This window comes from Mercenaria mercenaria, chromosome 1 (genome assembly GCF_021730395.1).
Source record: "Mercenaria mercenaria strain notata chromosome 1, MADL_Memer_1, whole genome shotgun sequence".
NCBI classification, from domain to species: domain Eukaryota; kingdom Metazoa; phylum Mollusca; class Bivalvia; order Venerida; family Veneridae; genus Mercenaria; species Mercenaria mercenaria.
In genome coordinates, this window is record NC_069361.1 from 61,694,559 (window position 1) to 61,708,317 (window position 13,759).

The window sequence follows — 13,759 nt, forward strand, 5'->3', positions numbered from 1 at the left end:
AAATTAATTTTGTTTGAAAGAAAAATAAACCATTCGATCTTTTACGGAACGTAAGGGCAATCTTAGATTTTAGTGGTGACAGTAGTTTCCCTTTACCAAAATGGCGAACATCGGTAACAAACTTGTTCTGAAGTTGGAAAATTGTCTATACCTGTGTATTATGCTCACCTACACTTCGGGGGTGGTCCCGGGGGTCAAAAAACTGCACATTATACATGGGTATCTACGGTAATATTCACTGAACAAAGCAGCAATTATGTACACTGAAATGTACTGTGAAATCATTAATATTCGTGTGGGACCAATTTTCATGGATTTCATGGTTGAGTCAATACATGTAATTTAATCGCAAAGGAAAAGTAAAATTCCCATTCATTTTATGTTCAAAAGTTGAAATCCACGAATTCATATCCCCATGATATTGCCGTTTTGACCAAAACCACGAAATTAAAGGATTTTACAGTATGCCACCTATCCCCAAGAAACAAATCTTTACTAAATCGAGCCACAAAGTTTAAATCTGTATTATAGAGCGGTCGACGGTGGGCTGGGACAAACCTATTTAGGTCAGAGTAGAGCAATCTAGTCTGTAAATAAACTAAAACAGTCATTTAATCAAAATAACGTTTACTCTTCAAGTTATCCAGAAAGAATGATAAGACAGTTATGCAGTTATGGATTAAAGTTCATACTCAATTATATAAGATTTCATATTCAAATTCTAAGGCATTTTATTAGCCCACAATCATCAGATGGTGGGCTATTCAAATCACTCTGCGTCCGTCGTCCATCCATCCGTTAACAATTTCTCGTTATCGCATCTCCTCAGAAACTACTGGGGGGGATTTTGACCAAACTTTGTCAGAATGATGTATTGGTACCCTAGTTGTGTCCCCCTGAAAATCAGACTGGTTCAACAATTTTTGAGTGAGTTATTTTGATTTCTAATATAATTTTATATCCAGTGGCCCTCCAAGTAGTTAATTATTGGTTTTTTATGGCCTTACCTGTAGAAGGGTCATAAAGTCTGCAGACACTAATGAGATGATGATTCAAGCTGTTCATAATAATGAATTCCTGTTACACCTCAGCTAGATAGACTACAGACAGATAGACTATAATAGATAGACGGACACAAAGATGGACTACAGATAGATAGATGGACACAAAGATGGACAACAGATAGACTACAGACAGACAGACTACAAAAAGATAGACGGACACAAAGATGGACTACAGATAGATAGACGGACACAAAGATGGACTACAGACAGATAGACTACAGACAGATAGACAACAGATAGATAGACTACAGACAGACAGACTACAGATAGATAGACGGACACAAAGATGGACTACAGATAGACAACAGATAGATAGACTACAGACAGACAGACTACAGATAGATAGACGGACACAAAGATGGACTACAGATAGATAGACGGACGCAAAAATTGACTGCAGGCAGATAGACTACAGACAGTTAGACGGACACATAGATGGACTACAGACAGATAGACAGACACAAAGATAGACAAAGTGATTAGGACAACCTCGAAATTGCATGAGATGAGGTTAAGGTCAAGAAAGCGTAATTCAGCGTCATCTAGCGGAACGTCTTGAACATTGCGCTTGGCGGCGCCACGTCTGCGTTCTAAACGTTGACGGTAAACAGTTTTATGCTAAAGATTTCATTTCACATCCAGTTTTTCGTCATATTTAAAGAATAGAATATCTACTTGTAGTTCATAAAAGGAGTGGATATAACTACTGCCTACTTTAAATATATTTTCTGATATATTCTTTTCCATTAAGAGGTTAAGGGGAGATAATGTCCCCGATAGATAAAATTGGTGTAGTAGACTAGGGTATTTACAAATATATTTAGAATGCTGATAAGTCTGTTTTTATGCCCCCGAAGGGAGGCATATAGTTTTTGAACCGTCTGTCAGTCTGTCGGTCTGTCAGTCTGTCCGCAATTTTCGTGTCCGGTCCATATCTTTGTCATCGATGGATGGATTTTCAAATAACTTTGCATGAATGTGTACCACAGTAAGACGACGTGTCGCGCGAAAGACCCAGGTCCGTAGCTCAAAAGTCAAGGTCACACTTAGACGTTAAAGGTCATTTTTCATGATAGTTGGGCGTGTCCGGTCCATATCTTTGTCATCCATGGATGGATTTTCAAATAACTTGGCATGAATGTGTACCACAGTAAGACGACGTGTCGCGTGCAAGACCCAGGTCCGTAGCTCAAAGGTCAAGGTCACACTTAGACGTTAAAGGTCATTTTTCATGATAGTGCATTCGTGTCCGGTCCATATCTTTTCATCCATGATGGATTTTCAAATAACTTGGCATAATGTGTACCACAGTAAGACGACGTGTCGTGCGCAAGACCCAGGTCCGTAGCTCAAAGGTCAAGGTCACACTTAGACGTTAAAGGTCATATTTCAACATAGTGCATTGATGGGCGTGTCCAGTCCATATCTTTGTCATTCATGCTTGGATTTTAAAAATATTGGGCATGGATGTGTACCACAGTAAGACGACGTGTCGCGCGCAAGACCCAGGTCCGTAGGTCAAAGGTCCTAACTCTAACATTGGATTCATCAAATGTGTAGTAGACTAGGGTATTTCAATATATTTAGAATGCTGATAAGTCTGTTTTTAATTCCTTTTATAATGAGTTTAAAGTTATTTACTTGAAATGTTACCGGCTTAATTCTAGTTCTTCATATCTCTGTGACACTTCGAAGAAACTTGACTTCTGTGGTATTTCAAAACATTACTTGTACCACAGAAATCATATAACTTTCCTATATACTCTCTGTAGAGTTTGGTAGAATGAATAACAATAGGCATATAAACTTGTATTAAAAATAGAAACTGCACGAGTTCTTTAGCGGAAATATTGATTGCCTAAAATTCTCAAGTCATTTTATTTTATGTCATTTTATTTTTCCTCGTTTTTCAAACTATGATATGTCAATTGAAGATGATGTTATTCATATCAACTGGGGTGAATGTACAAATGAAAACTATAGTACGTATAATATTATTAATAAATTTACTTTTGTCTGACGATGATTTAATGCAACTATAGCACATTACGATTTATTTGATTCAACGGCCATAGACAATGCTTATTCGATTTTTATAGACAAAGTGTTGAAGTTACTTTAAGTTTTTTTCTTCTAATGTTAGTCGCAATAAGGGATAATCCTTGTTTAGCCATGACATGCAAATTATGTGATTTATCGCAACATGTACCTTATTGTTATAAAATGTGTATATTCATGTATATATTGCAAGAGTCAACAAGAAAAAAAAAGCGAAAAACAGTATAGTTGAAAATAACGTAACATGACGTTCAGTTGAAAGGAGTTTAAATTTCCCCACTTACGTTATATACACTACTGCATCATGAAAACCCTCTAATTGCCAAAATTATGGCATATACATAAATACCCATACACTGTTCATAAATCAAATGAAAATAACATATGTTTGTGTGTTCTGTTTAAAAATAAACATGAAATTGCTTACCCCAATCCTTATTTTTAAGCTTAATCTAGCATATTTAAGGTGGAAAAAAAAGTAGTAACAAAGTACACTTATATCGCATGAGTAACATTTTTTATACGCCCGTTTGAAAAACGGGACGTATTATGGGAACGCCCCTGGCGGGCGGGCGGCGTCCACAGACTTTGTCCTGAGCATATCTTCTACATGCATGAAGGGATTTTGATGAAACTTGGCACAGTTGTTCACCATCATAAGATGGAGTGTCATGCGCAAAAACCAGGTCCCTAGGTCTAAGGTCAAGGTCACACTTAGAGGTCAAAGGTCAAATTCAAGAATGACTTTGTCCAGAGCATATCTTCTTCATGCATGGAGGGATTTTGATGAAAGTTGGCACAATTGTTCATCATCATGAGACGGAGTGTCATGCGCAAGAACCAGGTCCCTAGGTCTAAGGTCAAGGTCACACTTCGAGGTCAAAGGATACAAGAAAGAAAACTTTGTCTGGAGCATATCTTCTTCATGCATGGAGGGATTTTGACATAAGTTGGCACATATGTTCACCACCACGAGGTGGAGTGTCGTGCGCAAGAACCAGGTCCCTAGGTCATAGGTCAAGGTCACACTTAGAGGTCAAAGGATACAAGAATGAAAACCTTGTCCGGAGCATTTCTTCTTCATGCATAGAGGGATTTTGATATAACTTTGCACAAATGTTCACCACCACGAGGCGGAGTGTCATGCGCAAGAACCAGGTCCCTAGGTCAAAGGTCAAGGTCACACTTAGAGGCCAAAGGTCAGATACAAGAATGACTTTGTCCGAAGCATTTCTTCTTCATGCATGGAGGGATTTTGATGTAACTTGGCACAATTATCCGTAGGGAAAAAACAAGACCACTTTTCTATGGTACAACATAGATGTTACTTTCAAATTTTAGGTGTATTTTAAGGTATCTCTACCTGGTAAGGAGTTTTTTTGTGGACTTAGAAAAACAAATGACTTACAATGATTACTAAACAACCACAAAAATAAAATTCCATTTGCAAATACAGGTGCTAGAGTAAAGAAATTTGCAGTGACGGGCGTATATTGTTACATTCTGGCACTCTTGTTCTTACTTATAAGCGGATGTAAATAGTTTGAAACTCAATAGTGGTAAGAGAGATTAGGGAATATGAATATTCTATACATATTTGTGTTTTGGCGGCCATCTTGGATTCCTTAACGTTTGCATCCAGACCGAACCAAATGAATAGCACTTCCTGATACTAAAGACCCTGACAAACATTTTGGTATATAAACACGTAGACCAGTTCGGTCCTCTGAACCTTTCTAGATTTGCACTATTATGCGAATGAATGTTTGCCAAAGAAATGATCCCTTGCATACTTAAAGCCTAGCTTAATGGAATAAGGACTTAACCAGTGATCACAATCGGATGAAAGTTTTAAGGCAGGAGTGGTGTCGTGAAGGTCGACCACGTGACGTGAATGACAGTTACGGCTACTCGTGATTTTCGACGTATGCATAGATGTTGTGATTAAATTGAATAATAAAATTGATGAAGCTGCAGAAGTAGACTCCTGTAAGTTTTGGAAAATGGTAAATAGTCACAAGAAAAGGGAATGTAAAGCGTTAGATACCGTGCTAAGATAACTCAGGGCTTGCATGATTACTGTATGAAGTATTCAAGCCGTAAGGTCACAACTTTGAAAATGTGGTAACACATACGTTGTAGGCTTCATTGGACACTAATTTACAACCGGACACTTCAGCAATTGTGTTATCGGAAACTGTCAAAACTGCCATTAATCAGTGTTCCTAAGGCAAATCTAGTGGATACGGTATGATGCAGTACGAACATCTTATTTACGCACTTATTCACTTGTATGTTAAGACGTGCATACGTTTATCATCTATGAAGAAAGGTGTAATAGTGGCGTTATGCACAAAGGTGGAAACAAACGAAAAGACAATCCAGATAAATATTGTGCAATAACCTAGTCGTCCATCATTCTAAAGATTTATGAATTGGTGTTGATCACAAGATCAAAACGTGACATTGCTGACCGTATACAATCAACAAGGCGGTTTTCCAGATGGCATATCATGTCTAATGACTTCCTTTATACTCGGAGAATCTATATATTATGCTCGTGAGTTTAATTCGTCGGTGTACGACGTGTATTTGGACGGTAGAAAGGCATTCGACACCGTGTGGCACGAAGGTATGTTATACAAATTATTGTCGATTCTACAACCCTCTTAGCGTTCAAGGCACTTTATACGGACATGACAAGTTGTGTAAGGTACCAAGGTATTTATTCAGGCTGGTTTGATGTACGTCAGGGCACCAGGCAAGGTGGTAAGAGTTCGCCCTCGCTGTTTCTCTTATACATAAATGGTTTGATAAATGCTCTGGAGGAAAGTGGTTGCGAAATCTGCTTATATAAGAAAAGACTTAGTTGTCCAACAGTGGAAACTATTCAAAGCGATGGAGATATTATTATAATGCCGACAAATGTGTTGTTGTTGTTTGTAATGAAAGTGAATCATCTCTTCAGATTAGGAGACACGTGAAACGACGAGTTATGTCCATCTCTGTATAAAAACCCATTCATTTATGACAACTAAATACAAAGTTGATGATGCTTGCAACAGACTGAGGGGAACCTAACTGGGTATTCTTAACAGAGGGATCAGTCCTGACTCCTGAGGGATTAAACCCGATTACACCACAATATACATGGCCAACGTCATTAACAAGGCCCTTTACGGATGTGAACTATGGACCTCGCTCTCAGCTCCCGACATTAGCCGTTTGGAAAGGTCTCATCGATTTTGTTTAAAAACCATGCAATCTTTTCCTTCTGGGACCTCAACCACTTTTACAATGTGAACCATAATTTTTATTTGTTACCAATAGGGACTATTATTGAATTCCGGAAAATGCAGTTTCTCAGACAGCTGTATAGGTTGTCGAATGCCTACCTTACTAAACATATTTTTAACAGCCGACTGACTCATGTTATGAACTATGATCTTCAATCTCAAGGATTCATTCCAGATATGTATAGAATTCTTCAAAAATACAACTTGTGAAGTGTACTGGATTTTTATCTTGCTGAAGGTACCTTCCTATCAAAAGGGGCATGGAAACGAAAATTATTTCACTGTGTTTCAAGAACTAAGAATTTAGAAATCCTTGAATGTGCTTCTGTCAAAAGTCCCATCATGAACTCTCTGTTGCAGGGAGATAAGCCCTGCAAGTTATGGATTGTTGCCAAGGGTAATCCTAGATTACGCCCCCTTTGTAAGAAACGTCAAGAAAATACATCACAAATTGCCTCAAATGCGACTGTGATACGAATGATTTAGTGGTGGTTCATAAACTGACTGCTTTTGCAGTAAAAACCACAATTGTCATAAACTGTTATGTGCAGTATTAAAAGAAGTGCTTTTGCAGCCATGTAATTCTGTATATTCTCTTTGTAGAGAGTTGCTTAATCGGGTTTTAACCTAAAGTTTTAAGCCTTCTGGAATTTTAACAAAGTAAAGTTGACACAAACAGACATGATAACATTTTTTATTACATACTCGTTTCTATTCCCCGTTAAGTTACACTTGTACCGGAAACGTCAATATTTTTCCATATACTGACGCCTGACTTTCATATCGGGTGCGTGACGTAATTCCATGTGTGTTGTTGCACTATTTTTTAAAATTTATTTCAGTATTGTCAATCCTATTCAGGCTATTGAACTAATTCATGATAGGAACATTATATTTATACTTGTAGATGCGTATGTAATAAAAACATTATTATCTTTGCATCGGAAAATATGCACTCGTTCTTTAGCGAAAGAATATTGCGCTCCTAAAGTCGCGCAGTATTTCCGTTAAAGAACTCGTGCATATTTCCCGATACAAAGCTAATAACCTATAAATATCCTGCTGGTATATACTTCAGGCATGTTGAACAAAACAGTTAAGTATTTCCTCAACCTCTGTTCAAAATCATGTGTGATATCAATTTCTTACTGTCTTGTATAGAAAGCACCATTTGCATTTTTTGCTTACCTACTTTACCTAAACATGTGTTATCTGATGGCAAAGTTTTCAAAAGTGTAAATGCCATTCTAATAAATATTCAGAGTCAATTTGACAAAATAGTTGATTGTGACAGTTTCTGGCAAAATGAAGTTTCATTTTCGGAGATGGAGAAATAAGTCAGAATGGCTTAAAGACTGACAAAATGATCGACACAATGATCATAACTCGAATGATGACATCGACTCGGACGGTAATGACAAAAGGACCGGTTTATGACATACCGACACGAATGGCTTCTGGGAAGACAAAGGTGATGGCGACAATATGTATACCTAACTATATATAAATAGAACATATTGTTATCAAACTATTGTGTATATTTTCATTTCTTATGGGTGCAGTAAACCTTAACTTTTTAACATGGAATGTAAGGGGAATCATGTTTTCTGCATATGCACTGTCTTCATTTCTTGACGAACATAATATTGATTTTGCACTGTTATCCGAGCACAAACTAAACTACTCCCCCACTCGAAATCCTTTTTCCATAGCAAACATCAGAAACATGACTTCGTCTCAAATGAATGTTATAGGCTATATACCAATAAAAGAAATTGTTCTTTGTTTCATATAAAATTTCAGAACAATTTTGTTACAGTTTCTAGATTTTCACTCCGTCGTAGACCTATTTTCCACAAGATATCCATACATTTGCTTCAAGAAAACGAAAAGAAAAAGGAGTGTTGAATAGTATGCAGTGAAATGCAAGTCAACTGAAGTCAGGTACCCTCATATTGCCGCATTTCAGAAAGCGGTCTGCAGAATAAACACCCTACTTTCGTTTTCAAGTAAACAACTCGAAAACATGCGAGTATTAGCATGAAACGTGTCCTATTTTATGTAAAATTCATTCCACGAGTGAAATAATGCCCATCTGGCCCCCGATTTACGTGCAAATGCGCGAAAAATGAAAAAATTAGGATCTATTTATTAGGGACTTCTTTTGACTACACCACGGAAGCACATTTTGGACTGAATTACTGCATTTTAACCTGTAAGTTCGTCAATCCATATAACAGGGCTACCTGTGGCAAAGGCGGGGTGGCGGTCATGTTTAAAAAAGAATATTCTGCCACCATAGAAAGATTAGATCAATGCCAGGGTGATCGAATTCTTGAATTGACACTAAAACTGAATGGTGTCGACACGTATATTTTTTGCTGTTTACTTACCCGCAGAGTGAGCTAGAGGCCTTGCTAAACTTCTATATTACTGTAGGAAACGTATTGGTGGCTGGAGATTTCAATGCACAGTTTTATCCCAGCGTAAATAATTGCAAGTCAAACTCCCTGAAAAGGTTTAAGTCGCTCTTAGACATTGTTAATGTTAACACCTCTGAAACAGCCATGAAACAGCTTTACATTTTTATACCGACAAAAACAATGATTGATCACTTGCTGGTAAATAGATTCTTGATCGAAAAAGTATCTATTATAAAAATAGATGATTCTCTCGTGTTAACGTCAGATCATTTACCCTTTGTCTTTTCAATTTCCGTTGATAATTCATCATAAAGGCAAGAAAGAGTTCACCCATGCCTGAAAACTTTAGTTTGGGTGAAAGCAGACGATACACATATCTCGTCGTATCAGAATACACTAGACGAATGTATTGGCCCTCTCAGTTTATTGTGCGGTGAAACTAAGATTATAACGAACGCTCTGAATAAAGCGGTGAAAAGTGTTTTCCCTACAGTACGTTTAATCGGTTTGCAAAACCATATTGGTCAAGCGAGGTTAAGAATGCACATCACTGTTCCCTATCATTGCAACGTATATGGATACAAAACGGAAAGACCAGAGATATTTGTGATCAAACTTACTTTGATTACAAAAAAATTGCAAAAAACGACGTTTAGACTTATACAGAAGTTGGAATCTAAAAAATACACAGACAAAGTACATAGAGACCTCGACGAGGCTGCAGGTCTTGACCATCGGCTTTTCTGGAAAATGCTTAGGCGTAACAGAAAAGGCTCATCCCAGTCTTATACAAAATTGATAACAAATAACCAGACATTTAGTCCCGAATCTGAAATCCCTACTTTAGGGAGGTGTTTAAGTCTGACGATGGTAATCTATCTCAAAATGACATTCAGTTGAAACAGTCATGAACAGCAAAACTGTTGTCCTAAACTTGACGATGAAATTTTAACTGAGGAGGCCGTGGCTGTTATCAAAACTCTTACAAGGAGAAAAGCTCTCTCTTATGATAACATCCAAAACGAGCACATTATCAATGGTGGAACTGCTCTTATCAAGGAATATTGTAACTCTTTTTAACAGCATCCTTTCTCATGAATATGTACCAGAAAACTGGAAAACAAGTATACTTGTACCTATATATAAAGGACTGGGTAAACCCAAAACAGACCCAAGTAGCTATAGGCCTGTGTCTTTGGTTCCATGTCTATCAAAAATGTTTACAAAATGGCCTTTGCTTGGTATATTCTGAAAGGTAACCGTGTTTTGCACTATTTTGCAATTTTTAAACAACTTTTACCGTGCCGTTTTTTTTTTTATAAATTTTGTATAACTTATGGTATCTCCTCAAGCTCAAGTAGAGACAAATTTCAAAGTGATAGCCACTATCCAAAACATTTGCAGGGTACTCATTTTAGCATTAATTTTAATAAAAGAAACATCAAACTATTGGTAAACAATTGTAAAACACAAAATAAAAATGTCAATATCATTTTTTCTATGGTGCCTCAAGTAAACGGGTTTAATGAGACAGAATTCATACTTCAACATTGAAAAAATAAGGTTGAGTGCTGTGTTTCTGTTTTGAATTTTGCTTACTCCATTTAAAAATAACCTTACTGGTTGGGAACCATTTTCCGGACACATTTTCATATTTCGGCTCCATTATTCCCTAAAAAAATATTTGACATAAATAAAGCTCACACTGCACAAACTTCAGCTCCTTCCACATCCGATGTTGTAATCAGCATCGCGTTGTGACGTAAAATATGGGTTCCATGGGGCCTCAAATGGGGTCACTAAAATGAGTTATTTTTCCCGTCAGGTAAACCAGTTTCCGGACAAATATTTTGACAGTGTTTTGTTGTTAATTCGATATCAAAATAAGTAACTAAACTACTTCTACACATTTCTTTATCATTCATCTCTTCAAAATTGCGCACGAAACATAACTCGACTTTCAGTAGCAGCTACGAAAGCAAACCAAGGTTGACTATAAAAAACTCGATTTTCGTCTTATACGAATTCTTGATAATTCCAATAGATATAGAATAAAATTAGTGCAAAAATCGACAGCCCTGCATCTTACGTAACTTTTAGCGTTAAATTAAAAGTAGAACATGTTATCAGCAGACAATCATTATGTAGTTTGATTATTTCTCCCCACTTGATACCTCGGCATGTGTGAACTACTGCGCATGCGCAATGCTATCTTCATGCCCCGTTAAGACAGAAAGTTATTTTGTAAACGAAGGTGAGTTATCATCAAAAACCCAAACATTATACAGCCTTATAAAATAGTGGTTTGCTGTAGACATGAAGAACAAACATCAAAATGATCTAGATGAAACAATTACATGAATAACAACGAAATAAAGCGGATATTACATATGTCCGGAAACTAGTCCTGTCCGGAAAATGGTTCCCAACCAGTAGGGCAGACGTAAAACCTACCTTAATTTCTTCCACAATATATAATCTAAGAGTGAAAGCAAAATAGAGAACTTTCACCGCGTGTAACTCAATATTTTTAAAGATGTGTAACTCTACACCTTCTGTTTAAGTAGTAAATTCACTTTGAACACCAAGAAATCGCTTATAATATTCATCTTTTTCCATTATTGTACAAGAAAAATCAATAAGTCTTGAAAGAAGTAAAAACTTACAAGAAAAAAGGAAAATAAGGGAAAAAAAATTGGTCCCAGTAGGGCTTGAACCTACGCCCACCTAAGAATTGCAGTAAAAGTAGGTTTATGGTAGGAATTGAATACTCTTCAAAAAGGAGGTTCTCTATTAGTGACCTAATACCTTAACGTACAAGTTAGATACTATCTATGAAAACCTTGAGTTGAATAGCAATGTTTATATCGCATAGTTGGCTATCAAGGGAGCCTTTGACAGAGTTTGGCATGATGCCTTGTTCGTAAAGCATAAAGTATGACGAATAGTAAAGGCATCTTAGATCAACCTTAAAACCATTATAAAAATGAACGGTTAATACTTCAGGAACCGTCCCTGTAAAAAGGGGTGTGCGTCAGGGAGGGGTCATGCCTAGTTTCCTCTACTTGGTCTTCATAAACGACCTCCTGAACGAGTTATCATCCTCTGGTTTAGGCGCAAATGTGGGTAATATATCATGCAGCAATCCCACACTAGCCGATGATATCACACTTGTCGCAACGTCACCAAATAATTTACAAATGATGCTTAATCTTGTTCACGACTATGCCGGTAGGTTTAAATTTGAATTAAATTTGAATTAAATTTAGTACCTAAAGCGACTCACCTCGGGATTATTCTCAACCCTAATATGAAATCTGAGTTCTCTGTTAAAGGGCGTTGTCAGAAAGGAAAAAACACTTTCCATGCTATGATTGGATATAGAGTTCACCCAGATGGACTGAACCCTTTGACGTCTGTCAGTTTATATAGAAAAATAGTACTTCCAACTATACTGTACAGCTCGGAGCTTTGGAATAACCTCACTATGAAAGATATTGACTTCATTAACCCTTACCCTGATAAATTTCTATAATGAACTTGTCCATCTTTCAATTTGGACAATACCATTAACTGTAAAGGGGTGTGTACAAAAAAAGATACTGACTGAATGTCGAATAGTTCAGATCATGATCAGACTGCATGGATATGTAGGCTGATCATGATCTACACCTGCATGGATGTGCAGGCTGATCATGATCTACATTGGTTGGAAAGGCTGAACCAGATGTTTCCAGCATGATAAGGGTTAATCGAACACAACATTACATTGTAAATTGTGATCAAGGCTTTCCAATATCAACTCGGTCAGATATTTGTGAGTCTATGGTAGGCTTGTTCCGGTTAAGCTCTGAAGTTGGAAAACGAATAATTTTGTCACTCCCTAACGATAACTTAAGTAAATGTATATTTCTTCGTCGGTACGTTAAATTCTGTCCCAATAGTTTTGGTCAAGTCAGCGGAATATTTTGGCGGGTATTCATCAGTGTTTTTCATGCGGTATCGTTTTACCGGGATATGTAAGCAGTGTTTGCGGGGTTTATTACCACTCGAGACTAAGTGTTTGGCAGCAAAACTATACACCCTCCCCACCCGCCAAGCGGTGGCAAAATGGCTAGCATAATAACTCTTATTTTCAGGTTTAATTGCCACGAGTAGCAGTTCAGGATAGTTAATATCTTATCTTTCTTCCTGCACAGGTTGTCGAACTGACAAGAAAATCGAAATTTCCAGTAAAATGTATTCGCGATTTGTACATTGTCTCAATTCTTTTTAGTTTCGTTTCAGTTTTCCGAAGACGCACAAGCGAAGTCGTTATACCAAACCGCTACCGCTTCCCAAGGACTAAAAAATATGAAATGCTGTATTTACTCCGCGAGAATTTATAAATATTTGCTGCCAAAATTACAAGCCTTATTCCTAAATTCTGTTCTTGTATTCACTAGTAGTTGATACAGTTTTATTGGTTCTGTTCAGGGTTAATAGAGATTAGAGAAAAAATAATTTACACCCAGCTTCAGCGACTTTGACAGATTTAGAGAGATACACGTTGATATATCTCCTTCGATAATATGGACGGGGCCCTTGAATAATTGGGATCTAGAATTATCACATTTTCATAGCCGGCCTTCTAATCAGACCTCCAGACAGAGAAGTCTCCGTATGCTCTTTTTGCGAACAGGTGTACCTTGATAAAACTTGACACATTCTTACTGAATGTCTCTCTACAATTCCACTGAAAGACACATTTGTTGATTTTATTTCCACTGAGGTGGGTAATAGTTTTCAATGTCGCCTCTAATGAAATGTTTGTTAGAACTGTTCTTGGGGCAAAATATCTTGAAATGACAGAAGAAATGTATCTGTTATTCCTGTCCTACGCATACCCTTTTGTTAAAAGCCGTGTGTCGCTCAATGA